Consider the following 15,379-nt stretch of genomic DNA (forward strand, 5'->3'; position numbering starts at 1 on the left):
TGGTGTGTGGGAGGTGGGGTGGTGGGGTGGTGTGTGTGCGTGCGTGCGTGCGGGTGTGTGCATGTGTGATATATGTGTCATACTTGAGTGGATCGATGTGTGTTCATGCACAAGTGTGTGTGTGTGTGTGTGTGTGTGTGTGTGTGTGTGTGTGTGTGTGTGTGTGTGTGTGTGTGTGTGTGTGTGTGTGTGTGTGTGTGTGTGTGTGTGTGTGTGTGTGTGCTTGCGTGTGTGTGTGTGTGTGTGGGTGGGTGTTTTTTCTACTCGAGCAGAGGCGAGTGGTAACCTTGCCCACCTAGGTAATAATGCTTGTGAGATTAAAATGGGATAGCATCAACAACAAGTAGAGCCTCTCCATGCTTGTCCTAATGACAGCTCTGTTGGCTTGACAGCCACCCAGCACCACTTGACTGGTGCTACAGTCTCCATCTCCCTCTCTCTCCACCGCGTAATAACACACTTAAAACATGCGCTGACCCCCCCCTTCTCCTCAACCTACGTCTGTTCTCTCATCCCCCTCTTCTGTCCTCCTCCACTCCTGGCTGGTGTGGTGGTGTGGTTGTCAGGTTGAGAGAGAAAGAGAGAGAGAGAGAGAGAGACGGAGGGAGGGAGGGAGGTTTGGGAGGGAGGGAGGGAGGGACGGACAGAGGGAGGGAGGGAGGGAGGGAGGGAGGGAGGGAGGGAGGGAGGGAGGGAGGGGGCTGTCAGGGAGGATATGTGTCAGGTGAAGGGTCACATCAGAGCTACCTGCTGCTTGCCTGGTCCGGCTGTCTGGTCCTATATATTTACCATGTGACTGGTCCTAGACCAGTTTACACAAAGAACACAGAAACACCTTTAATAGCATTGCTAGGAGGAAAACTGCTCCAAGATCTGAATAGCAGAGGTTAGATGTGTAATAGAGCATCATTGATTTAGAAGGCCTATGGTCTTGTACCCTGGTTGTTTGTCTTCAGTATCGGAGTGGTACAATATGAAAACATGATAATAATTTGTGTAACCCTCAAAAAGTCTAAACAGAAAGACAAACAAACCTGTCGTTGTGCATATTCCTGAGCATAGACTATAGTATCTCAATTTACCTTCCTTCAGTGCAGCAGATAGACAGCTTCAAATGAGATATGACAACGCTACTCGAGTATTAAACTACAGCTACATCTACATAATCTACATAAACTACATCATCTACAACATCTCCATCTACATCATCTACATATACATCATCTACATCATCTACATCATATACACCATCTACATATACATCATCATCATATACATCATCATCATATACATCATCTACATATACATCACCTACAATACATCATCTACATCATCTACAATACATCATATACATCATCATCATATACATCATCTACATCATCTACATATACATCGTCTACATCATCTACATCATCTACAATACATCATCTATATCTACATCATCTACAATACATCATATACATATACATAATCTACATCATCTACATCTACATCATCTACATCATCTACATAATCTACATATACATCATCTACAATACATCATCTACATCATCTACAATACATCATCTACATATACATCATCTACATATACATCATCTACATCTACATATACATCATCTACATATACATCATCTACATCATCTACATATACATCATCTACATCATCTACATCATCTACATATAGATCATCTACATATACATCATCTACATATACATCATCTACATCATCTAGAATACATCATCTACATCATCTAGAATACATCATCTACAATACATTATCTACATTTCCATCATCTACATCTACATCATCTACATAATCTACAATACATTATCTACCTCATCTACATCTACATCCTCTACATATTGATCATCTACATATATATCATCTACATCATCTACATATACATCATCTACATCATCATAATCTTCATCATCTACATATACATCATCTACATCATATACATCATCTACATAATCTACAATACATCATCTACATCTACATAATCTACAATACATCATCTACATATACATCATCTACATATACATCATCTACATCCTCTACATCTACATCATCTATATATACATCATCATCATATACATCATCTACATATACGTCATCTACGTCATCTTCATCATCTACATATACATCATCTACATTAGCTACATCATCTACAATAATTCATCTACACCATATACATCATCTACATCATCTACAATACATCATCTACATCTACATCATATATATCATCTACATAATCTACAATACATTATCTACATCTACATCATCTACAATACATTATCTACATCTACAATACATCATCTACATCTACATCATCATCTACATCTACATCATCTACACCATCTACATATACATCATCTACATCTACAGACTCAAACAACCACAACAACTAAACGGTTCTCTCTCTCTCTCTCTCTCTCTCTCTCTTACTCTCTACCTGCCGGCTGCTGTACTGCTGCCTGCACTTCCAATTAATTAGCGAGTGGTGATGCTGTCAGCAGAGATAATTGTTTGTCAGCGCGTCAGTCAGTCAGTTAACAGCCCCCGCCCGCTGGTAAATAGAGACGCGTCGTGTGCGTGTGTGTGTATGTGTGTGTGTGAGCCTGTCACCTCCAATCCCAGCCACTACCGTTAGCTCTCTGCTGCCTGCCACCCCGTCCCTCTCCATCAGTGAGTCGCTCATCATTTATCACACACAAGTGTATGAACACACACTGGTAAGCATGTACAAACATGTGTGCATTCAAGCATGACACGCATATCGCACGCATATACACACACACATTTGTTTTACTATCCTTGAAGGGAACAAACAATCGATTCCCTTTCAAAATCCTATTTTCCCTAACCCTAACCATAACCCTAACCTTAACTCTAAACCTAAACCTAACCCCAATCCCTAACCTTAACCCTAACCCTAACCCTAAATCTCAACCTCAACCCCAACCTCTAACCTTAACCCTAAACCTAACCCCAACCACTAATCCTAACCCTAACTCTAATTGTAACCCTAACCATAAACCTAACCCTAAACCTAACCTCTAAGCCTAAAATAGCATTTTTCCTTGTGGGGACTGCAAAATGTTCCTTGTTTTACTATCTTTGGATAGCAAAACCAAACACACACACCACCTCCCCACCACCACACACCACCTCACTGTGGTACTGTGAGCCACATTGAAAGTTGGAGTGGCAGTTTTCCCCATGCCCATGGAACCAGAGCAGACCAGAGCAAACCAGACCAGAGCATACCAGAGCAGAGCAGACCAGAGCACACCAGACTAAACCAGAGCAGACCAGAGCAAACCAGACCAGAGCATACCAGAGCAGACCAGACCAGAGCACACCAGACTAGACCAGAACAGACCAGAGCAGAGCAGACCATAGCAGACCAGACCAGAGCAGAGCAGAGCAGAGTAGACCAGACCGGAGCAGACCAGACCAGAATAGATCAGACCAGACTAGTAAATTCCAGACCAGAGCAGACTAGAGCAGACCATAGCAGACCAGACTAGAAAAGACCAGACCAGAGCAGAGCAGACCACACTAGAGCAGACTAGAGCAGACCAGACCAGACTAGAGTGACCAGAGCAGACCAGACTAGAGCAGACTAGAGCGACCAGACCAGAGCAGACCTGACTAGACTAGAGTGACCAGACCAGAACAGACCAGACTAGAAAAGACCAGACCAGAGCAGAGCAGACCACACTAGAGCAGACTAGAGCAGACCAGACCAGACTAGAGTGACCAGAGCAGACCAGACTAGAGCAGACTAGAGCGACCAGACCAGAGCAGACCTGACTAGACTAGAGTGACCAGACCAGAGCAGACCAGACTAGAGCAACAAGACCAGAGCAGACTAGACCAGAGCGACCAGACCAGACCAGAGCAGACCAGACTAGAGCGACCAGAGCAGACCAGACTAGACTAGAGCGACCAGACCAGAGCAGACCAGACTAGAGCGACCAGACCAGAGCAGACCAGACTAGAGCGACCAGACCAGAGCAGACCAGACTAGCGCGACCAGAGCAGAGCAGACCAGATTAGAGCGACCAGAGCAGACCAGACTAGAGCGACCAGAGCAGAGCAGGACACAAACACCCAGCAGGGTCCCTGTCTGTTATTAATGGATCAGACTCCTGTGAGGGTGGGCCATCATAGGCTAAAGGGGGGAAGTAGGGATGTAACGATTCACTGATACGCATTGGTCTCTGGTTCAAATGTTTAAGATATGAGTGCATCGGTCCAGGGTTCAAATGTTTAAGATATGAGTGCATCGGTCCAGGGTTCAAATGTTTAAGATATGAGTGCTTCGGTCCAGGGTTCAAATGTTGAAGATATGATTGCATCGGTCCAGGATTCAAATGTTTAAGATAAGAGGCATCAGTCCACAGGACCCCAAATCAATCCAAATGTAGCATGCATCGGTCAGGTTTTTTTTTTATACGTTACGAATCACCAGTTCACATTTTTTGTTGTTGCTCAAATTTCTTTATAGCTTCCGAAAAATCTTTTGTGGCTGAGTTGTCTCCTTTAGTGTAGAAGTAAGCATGTAATTAAGTTGACAGTCATTGATCTAAAATCAAATCAAAGTTTATTGGTCACGCTCACAGATTTGCAGATGTTATCGCAGGTGCAGAGATTTGCTTGTTTCTACATCCAACAGTGCAGTAATGCTTGTGTTTCTAGCTCCAACAGTGCAGTAGTGCTGATGTTTCTATCTCCAACAGTGCAGTAATGCTTGTGTTTTTAGCTCCAACAGTGCAGTAATGATTGTGTTTCTAGCTCCAACAGTGCAGTAATGCTTGTGTTTCTAGCTCCAACAGTGCAGTAATGCTTGTGTTTGTAGCTCCAACAGTGTAGGAATGCTGGTGTTTCTAGCTCCAACAGTGTAGGAATGCTGGTGTTTCTAGCTCCAACAGTGCAGTAATGCTGGTGTTTCTAGCTCCAACAGTGCAGTAATGCTGGTGTTTCTAGCTCCAACAGTGCAGTAATGCTGGTGTTTCTATCTCCAACAGTGCAGTAATGCTGATGTTTCTATCTCCAACAGTGCAGTAATGCTGATGTTTCTATCTCCAACAGTGCAGTAATGCTGGTGTTTCTAGCTCCAACAGTGCAGTAATGCTGGTGTTTCTAGATCCAACAGTGCAGTAATGCTGGTGTTTCTAGCTCCAACAGTGTAGTAATGCTTCTGTTTCTAGCTCCAACAGTGTAGTAATGATGGTGTTTCTAGCTCCAACAGTGTAGTAATGCTTGTGTTTCTAGCTCCAACAGTGCAGTAATGCTTGTGTTTCTAGCTCCAACAGTGTAGTAATGCTTGTGTTTCTAGATCCAATAGTGCAGTAATGCTTGTGTTTCTAGCTCCAACAGTGTAGTTATGCTGGTGTTTCTAGATCCAACAGTGCAGTAATGCTGGTGTTTCTATCTCCAACAGTGTAGTAATGCTTGTGTTTCTAGCTCCAATAGTGCAGTAATGCTTGTGTTTCTAGCTCCAACAGTGCAGTAATGCTGGTGTTTCTGTCTCCAACAGTGCAGTAATGATTGTGTTTCTAACTTCAACAGTGCAATAATGCTTGTGTTTCTAGCTCCAACAGTGCAGTAATGCTGGTGTTTCTAGCTCCAACAGTGCAGTAATGCTTGTGATTCTAGCTCCAACAGTGCAGTAATGCTGGTGTTTCTATATCCAACAGTGCAGTAATGCTGGTGTTTCTTGCTCCAGCAGTTCAGTAATGATTGTGTTTCTTGCTCCAACAGTTCAGTAATGATTGTGTTTCTAGCTCCAACAGTTCAGTAATGCTGGTGTTTCTAGCTCCAACAGTACAGTAATGATTGTGTTTCTAGCTCCAACAGTTCAGTAATGCTTGTGTTTCTAACTCCAACAGTGCAGTAATGATTGTGTTTCTAGCTCCAACAGTGCAGTAATGCTGGTGTTTCTATCTCCAACAGTGCAGTAATGCTTGTGTTTCTATCTCCAACAGTGCAGTAATGCTTGTCTTTCTAGCTCCAACAGTGCAGTAATGCTTGTGTTTCTAGCTCCAACAGTGTAGTAATGATGGTGTTTCTAGCTCCAACAGTGTAGTAATGCTTGTGTTTCTAGCTCCAACAGTGCAGTAATGCTTGTGTTTCTAGCTCCAACAGTGTAGTAATGCTTGTGTTTCTAGATCCAATAGTGCAGTAATGCTTGTGTTTCTAACTCCAACAGTGTAGTTATGCTGGTGTTTCTAGCTCCAACAGTACAGTAATGATTGTGTTTCTAGATCCAACAGTGCAGTAATGCTTGTGTTTCTAGCTCCAACAGTGCAGTAATGATTGTGTTTCTAGCTCCAATAGTGCAGTAATGCTTGTGTTTCTAGCTCCAACAGTGCAGTAATGATGGTGTTTCTATCTCCAACAGTGCAGTAATGATTGTGTTTCTAGCTCCAATAGTGCAGTAATGATTGTGTTTCTAGCTCCAATAGTGCAGTAATGATGGTGGTTCTAGCTCCAACAGTGCAGTAATGATGGTGGTTCTATCTCCAACAGTGCAGTAATGCTTGTGTTTCTAGCTCCAACAGTGCAGTAATGCTTGTGTTTCTAGATCCAACAGTGCAGTAATGCTGGTGTTTCTAGCTCCAACAGTGCAGTAATGATGGTGTTTCTATCTCCAACAGTGCAGTAATGCTTGTGTTTCTAGCTCCAACAGTGCAGTAATGCTGGTGTTTCTATCTCCAACAGTGCAGTAATGCTTGTGTTTCTAACTCCAGCAGTTCAGTAATGCTGGTGTTTCTATCTCCAACAGTGCAGTAATGCTTGTGTTTCTAGATCCAACAGTGCAGTAATGCTGGTGTTTCTATATCCAACAGTGCAGTAATGCTGGTGTTTCTTGCTCCAACAGTTCAGTAAAATTGTGTTTCTTGCTCCAACAGTTCAGTAATGATTGTGTTTCTAGCTCCAACAGTTCAGTAATGCTGGTGTTTCTAGCTCCAACAGTACAGTAATGATTGTGTTTCTAGCTCCAACAGTTCAGTAATGCTTGTGTTTCTAGCTCCAACAGTGCAGCAATGATTGTGTTTCTAGCTCCAACAGTGCAGTAATGCTGGTGTTTCTAGCTCCAACAGTTCAGTAATGATTGTGTTTCTAGCTCCAACAGTGCAGTAATGGTTGTGTTTCTAGCTCCAACAGTGCATATTGGTTGTGTTTCTGTCTCCAACAGTGCAGTAATGCTGGTGTTTCTGTCTCCAACAGTGCAGCAATGCTTGTGTTTCTAGCTCCAACAGTGCAGTAATGCTGGTGTTTCTGTCTCCAACAGTGCAGCAATGCTTGTGTTTCTAGCTCCAACAGTTCAGTAATGGTGGTGTTTCTAGCTCCAACAGTACAGTAATGATTGTGTTTCTAGCTCCAACAGTGTAGTAATGCTGATGTTTCTAGCTCCAACAGTACATTAATGCTTGTGTTTCTAGCTCCAACAGTGCAGTAATGATTGTGTTTCTAGCTCCAACAGTTCAGTAATGCTTGTGTTTCTAGCTCCAACAGTGCAGTAATGATTGTGTTTCTAGCTCCAACAGTGCAGTAATGCTGGTGTTTCTATCTCCAACAGTTCAGTAATGATTGTGTTTCTAGCTCCAACAGTGCAGTAATGCTGGTGTTTCTAGCTCCAACAGTGCAGTAATGCTGGTGTTTCTAGATCCAACAGTGCAGTAATGCTAGTGTTTCTAGCTCCAACAGTGCAGTAATGCTGGTGTTTCTAGCTCCAACAGTGCAGTAATGCTGGTGTTTCTAGGTCCAACAGTGCAGTAATGATGGTGTTTCTATCTCCAACAGTGCAGTAATGATTGTGTTTCTAGCTCCAACAGTGCAGTAATGCTGGTGTTTCTATCTCCAACAGTTCAGTAATGATTGTGTTTCTAGCTCCAACAGTGCAGTAATGCTGGTGTTTCTAGCTCCAACAGTGCAGTAATGCTGGTGTTTCTAGATCCAACAGTGCAGTAATGCTGGTGTTTCTAGCTCCAACAGTGCAGTAATGATGGTGTTTCTATCTCCAACAGTGCAGTAATGATGGTGTTTCTATCTCCAACAGTGCAGTAATGCTTGTGTTTCTAGCTCCAACAGTGCAGTGATGATGGTGTTTCTATCTCCAACAGTGCAGTAATGCTTGTGTTTCTAACTCCAGCAGTTCAGTAATGCTGGTGTTTCTATCTCCAACAGTGCAGTAATGCTGGTGTTTCTAGCTCCAACAGTGCAGTAATGATGGTGTTTCTATCTCCAACAGTGCAGTAATGCTTGTGTTTCTAGCTCCAACAGTGCAGTAATGATGGTGTTTCTATCTCCAACAGTGCAGTAATGCTTGTGTTTCTAGCTCCAACAGTGCAGTAATGCTGGTGTTTCTATCTCCAACAGTGCAGTAATGCTTGTGTTTCTTGCTCCAACAGTTCAGTAATGATTGTGTTTCTAGCTCCAACAGTTCAGTAATGCTGGTGTTTCTAGCTCCAACAGTGCAGTAATGATTGTGTTTCTAGCTCCAACAGTTCAGTAATGCTTGTGTTTCTTGCTCCAACAGTTCAGTAATGATGGTGTTTCTATCTCCAACAGTGCAGTAATGATTGTGTTTCTAGCTCCAATAGTGCAGTAATGATTGTGTTTCTAGCTCCAATAGTGCAGTAATGATGGTGGTTCTAGCTCCAACAGTGCAGTAATGATGGTGGTTCTATCTCCAACAGTGCAGTAATGCTTGTGTTTCTAGCTCCAACAGTGCAGTAATGCTTGTGTTTCTAGATCCAACAGTGCAGTAATGCTTGTGTTTCTAGCTCCAACAGTGCAGTAATGCTGGTGTTTCTATCTCCAACAGTGCAGTAATGCTTGTGTTTCTAACTCCAGCAGTTCAGTAATGCTGGTGTTTCTATCTCCAACAGTGCAGTAATGCTTGTGTTTCTAGATCCAACAGTGCAGTAATGCTGGTGTTTCTATATCCAACAGTGCAGTAATGCTGGTGTTTCTTGCTCCAACAGTTCAGTAAAATTGTGTTTCTTGCTCCAACAGTTCAGTAATGATTGTGTTTCTAGCTCCAACAGTTCAGTAATGCTGGTGTTTCTAGCTCCAACAGTACAGTAATGATTGTGTTTCTAGCTCCAACAGTTCAGTAATGCTTGTGTTTCTAGCTCCAACAGTGCAGCAATGATTGTGTTTCTAGCTCCAACAGTGCAGTAATGCTGGTGTTTCTAGCTCCAACAGTTCAGTAATGATTGTGTTTCTAGCTCCAACAGTGCAGTAATGGTTGTGTTTCTAGCTCCAACAGTGCATATTGGTTGTGTTTCTGTCTCCAACAGTGCAGTAATGCTTGTGTTTCTGTCTCCAACAGTGCAGTAATGCTTGTGTTTCTAGCTCCAACAGTTCAGTAATGCTGGTGTTTCTAGCTCCAACAGTACAGTAATGATTGTGTTTCTAGCTCCAACAGTGTAGTAATGCTGATGTTTCTAGCTCCAACAGTACATTAATGCTTGTGTTTCTAGCTCCAACAGTGCAGTAATGATTGTGTTTCTAGCTCCAACAGTTCAGTAATGCTTGTGTTTCTAGCTCCAACAGTGCAGTAATGATTGTGTTTCTAGCTCCAACAGTGCAGTAATGCTGGTGTTTCTATCTCCAACAGTTCAGTAATGATTGTGTTTCTAGCTCCAACAGTGCAGTAATGCTGGTGTTTCTAGCTCCAACAGTGCAGTAATGCTGGTGTTTCTAGATCCAACAGTGCAGTAATGCTAGTGTTTCTAGCTCCAACAGTGCAGTAATGCTGGTGTTTCTAGCTCCAACAGTGCAGTAATGCTGGTGTTTCTAGGTCCAACAGTGCAGTAATGATGGTGTTTCTATCTCCAACAGTGCAGTAATGATTGTGTTTCTAGCTCCAACAGTGCAGTAATGCTGGTGTTTCTATCTCCAACAGTTCAGTAATGATTGTGTTTCTAGCTCCAACAGTGCAGTAATGCTGGTGTTTCTAGCTCCAACAGTGCAGTAATGCTGGTGTTTCTAGATCCAACAGTGCAGTAATGCTGGTGTTTCTAGCTCCAACAGTGCAGTAATGCTGGTGTTTCTAGCTCCAACAGTGCAGTAATGATGGTGTTTCTATCTCCAACAGTGCAGTAATGCTTGTGTTTCTAACTCCAGCAGTTCAGTAATGCTGGTGTTTCTATCTCCAACAGTGCAGTAATGCTGGTGTTTCTAGCTCCAACAGTGCAGTAATGATGGTGTTTCTATCTCCAACAGTGCAGTAATGCTTGTGTTTCTAGCTCCAACAGTGCAGTAATGATGGTGTTTCTATCTCCAACAGTGCAGTAATGCTTGTGTTTCTAGCTCCAACAGTGCAGTAATGCTGGTGTTTCTATCTCCAACAGTGCAGTAATGCTTGTGTTTCTTGCTCCAACAGTTCAGTAATGATTGTGTTTCTAGCTCCAACAGTTCAGTAATGCTGGTGTTTCTAGCTCCAACAGTGCAGTAATGATTGTGTTTCTAGCTCCAACAGTTCAGTAATGCTTGTGTTTCTTGCTCCAACAGTTCAGTAATGATGGTGTTTCTATCTCCAACAGTGCAGTAATGATTGTGTTTCTTGCTCCAACAGTTCAGTAATGATGGTGTTTCTATCTCCAACAGTGCAGTAATGCTTGTGTTTCTTGCTCCAACAGTTCAGTAATGATGGTGTTTCTAGCTCCAACAGTTCAGTAATGCTGGTGTTTCTAGCTCCAACAGTGCAGTAATGATTGTGTTTCTAGCTCCAACAGTGCAGTAATGCTGGTGTTTCTAGCTCCAACAGTGCAGTAATGATTGTGTTTCTAGCTCCAACAGTGCAGTAATGCTGGTGTTTCTAGCTCCAACTGTTCAGTAATGATTGTGTTTCTAGCTCCAACAGTTCAGTAATGATTGTGTTTCTAGCTCCAACAGTGCAGTAATGATTGTGTTTCTAGCTCCAACAGTTCAGTAATGCTTGTGTTTCTAGCTCCAACAGTGCAGTAATGATTGTGTTTCTAGCTCCAACAGTGCAGTCATGCTGGTGTTTCTAGCTCCAACAGTTCAGTAATGATTGTGTTTCTAGCTCCAACAGTGCAGTCATGCTGGTGTTTCTAGCTCCAACAGTTCAGTAATGATTGTGTTTCTAGCTCCAACAGTGCAGTAATGCTGGTGTTTCTAGCTCCAACAGTGCAGTAATTCTTGTGTTTCTAACACATAATCCAAAAAGTACTAAGAAAGAAATTAAGAAATGTCAGAATGAGCAATGTCAGAGTCCAGAATGTATATGTATATGAATACATACAGTGAGTGAAAAAAATATTAGGAACACCCCCCCCTTTGCCCTCAGCACAGCATCAATTCACCCGGGCATGGACACTATAAGGTTTTGATGCTGGCCTATGTGGGGTAAACTCCACAACTGGGGTCAGAACTGGGGGGAGATGGGAAAGGAGATGAGGATCTCTCATTGCCTCTTTCTGCCTGTAGGGACTATTGACTTCTAATTCCAGGGCTGTGGTACATGTTTTTTTTTTTTTTAAATGTACCTTTATTTAACTAGGCAAGTCAGTTAGGAACAAATTCTTATTTTCAATGACTGCCTAGGAACAGTGGTTTAACTGCCTTGTTCAGGTGCAGAACGACAGATTGTTACCTTGTCAGCTCGGGGATTCAATCTTGCAACCTTTCAGTTACTAGTCCAACGCCCTAACCACTAGGCTACACTGCTGCCCCATTTGACCTCTTCGCTTTGGTTCGGGGGTATGATATTGTCAATACATTTGGCACACAGCAAAATGCCAATAGGGATTTAATTGTTAAGTGTGACTTGGAGTAGTGCTGGCTACAGGGAGATGTTTTGCTCAGGAAGGAGAAGACAAATTAAGTTGTCTGGGTGAGAACTTGTCCCTGTGGTTTTTAATGCATGGCTGGTTACTTTCATTTGCTTACTCTCCCTCTCTCTCTGTGTGTGTGTGTGTGTGTGTGTGTTTGTGTTGTGTTGTGTTGTGTTGTGTATGTGTTGTGTTGTGTGTGCATGCGAATATGGGGCTGTAGCACACATGGGTGGTGATGGTGGTCGTCTTTAGCTGCACGGATGCAAAACACACTCCAAGCCAACCTTGTCCTAGTTGTGGAGAGAGAGAGAGGGGGAAGTAGGAATGTAACGAGAGAGGGCGATCCATCAAGCCACCACTAAGCATCTGTATATAAACCTCAATTATGCTAATGCTAATCCCTGGGACATTGACGTTAGGAGGCAGGGAGGCTAACCGTTAGCTCCTTTGATGTGTGCCGGCGTTTGGCAGGGCCTCCTATGGGAGATGGTAACATGGACCTCCCCAGGACCCTTAGTCTCCACTGGGGCTTATGTTGGAAAACCACTTGGGCCTTGTCTGTACACCGGCTGATTACAACAGCTTAGAGGACTTCCTTTTATCTGGCTGTTTAGTTCCCTCTCTTCCAAAGATGCCCCCTCTCTTCCCTCTCTTCCCTCTGTTTCCTCTCTTCCCTCCCTTCCCTCTCTTCCTTCTCTTCCAAAGACGCCCCCTCTCTTCCCTCTCTTCCCTCTGTTTCCTCTCTTCCCTCCCTTCCCTCTCTTCCTTCTCTTCCTTCTCTTCCAAAGATGCCCCCTCTCTTCCCTCTCTTCCCTCTGTTTCCTCTCTTCCCTCCCTTCCCTCTCTTCCTTCTCTTCCTTCTCTTCCAAAGATGCCCCCTCTCTTCCCTCTGTTTCCTCTCTTCCCTCCCTTCCCTCTCTTCCTTCTCTTCCTTCTCTTCCAAAGATGCCCCCTCTCTTCCCTCTCTTCCATCTGTTTCCTCTCTTCCCTCTCATCCCTACCTCCCTTCTCTTCCCTCCCTTCCCTCCCTTCCAAAGTTACCCCCTCTATATCCACAACTTCCACCACCACAGCCATCACCACTCATTCCAGTCATGGCTTTGTTTCACTCATCCCAACCCCTGAACCCCTTTCTCACTCGCTTTATCTTTCTCTCTTTATTTCTCTCTTTCTCTCGCTGTTTTTCAATAAGCGATTTCTTTCGGATAATTATTTTGATCTGTCTGAATCTCTCATGATGTGTGTGTGTGTGTGTGTGTGTGTGTGTGTGTGTGTGGTCGTCATCAGTAATAACATATATCATATCAAGGGGTACTAACTACTGTGTCAATAAGACAAGGAGTCAGCACCGGCTACTGTACACAAATACTACTGTACCCTAATACTATTGTACACTAATACTACTGTACCCTAATACTACTGTACCCTAATACTACTGTACCCCAATACCACTGTACCCCAATACTACTGTACACTAATACTACTGTACACTAATAATACTATACCCCGATACTACTGTACACCAATACTACTGTACACTAATACTACTGTACACGAATACTACTGTACACTAATACTACTGTACACTAATACTACTATGCCCTAATACTACTGTACACGAATACTACTGTACCCTAATACTACTGTACCCTAATACTACTGTACACTAATACTACTGTACACTAATACCACTGTACACTAATACTACTATACCCTAATACTACTGTACACTAATACTACTGTACCCTAATAATACTGTAGCCTAATACTACTGTACACTAATACCACTGTACCCTAATACTACTGTACCCTAATACTACTGTACCCCAATACTACTGTACACTAATACTATTGTACACTAATACTTCTGTACCCCAATAATACTGCACCCTAATACTACTGTACCCTAATACTACTGTACACTAATACTACTGTACCCAAATACTACTGTACACTAATACTACTGTACCCTAATACTACTGTACCCTAATACTACTGTACACTAATACTACTATACCTCAAAAATACTGTACCCTAATACTACTCTACTCTAATACTACTGTACCCTAATACTACCGTACACTAATACTACTATACACTAATACTACGGTACCCTAATACTACTGTACACTAATACTACTCTACCCTAATACTACTGTACACTAATACTACTGTACCCTAATACTATTGTACACTAATACTACTGTACCCTAATACTACTATACTCCAATAATACTGTACTCTCATACTACTTAACACTAATACTACTGTACCCTAATACTACTGTACACTAATACTACTGTACCCTAATACTACTGTACCCTAAAACTACTGTACACTAATACTACTATACCCCAATAATACTGTACCCTAATACTACTGTACCCTAATACTACTTTACCCTAATACTACTGTACACTAACACTGCTGTACACTAATACTACGGTACCCCATTACTACTGTACACTAATACTACTATACCCCAATACTACTGTACCCTAATACTACTGTACACTAATACCACTGTACCCTAATACTACTGTACCCTAATACTACTGTACCCCAATACTACTGTACACTAATACTATTGTACACTAATACTTCTGTACCCCAATAATACTGCACCCCAATAATACTGCACCCTAATACTACTGTACACTAATACTACTGTACCCTAATACTACTGTACACTAATACTACTATACCTCAAAAATACTGTACCCTAATACTACTCTACCCTAATACTACTGGACCCTAATTCTACTGTACACTAATACTACGGTACCCTAAAACTACTGTACACTAATACTACTATACCCCAATACTACTGTACCCTAATACTACTGTACCCTAATACTACTGTACCCTAATACTACTGTACCCTAATACTACTGCACCCTAATACTAATGTACACTAATACTACTATACCCCAATACTACTGTACCCTAATACTACTGTACCCTAATACTACTGTACACTAATACTACTGTACCCAAATACTACTGTACACTAATACTACTGTACCCTAATACTACTGTACCCTAATACTACTGTGCACTAATACTACTATACCTCAAAAATACTGTACCCTAATACTACTCTACTCTAATACTACTGTACCCTAATACTACCGTACACTAATACTACTATACATTAATACTACGGTACCCTAATACTACTGTACACTAATACTACTCTACCCTAATACTACTGTACACTAATACTACTGTACCCTAATACTATTGTACACTAATACTACTGTACCCTAATACTACTATACTCCAATAATACTGTACTCTCATACTACTTAACCCTAATACTACTGTACCCTAATACTACTGTACACTAATACTACTGTACCCTAATACTACTGTACCCTAAAACTACTGTACACTAATACTACTATACCCCAATAATACTGTACCCTAATACTACTTTACCCTAATACTACTGTACACTAACACTGCTGTACACTAATACTACGGTACCCCATTACTACTGTGCACTAATACTACTATACCCCAATACTACTGTACACTAATACTACTGTACACT

The sequence above is a fragment of the Salmo salar genome, chromosome ssa11 (assembly GCF_905237065.1).
Source record: "Salmo salar chromosome ssa11, Ssal_v3.1, whole genome shotgun sequence".
Lineage (NCBI taxonomy): Eukaryota > Metazoa > Chordata > Actinopteri > Salmoniformes > Salmonidae > Salmo > Salmo salar.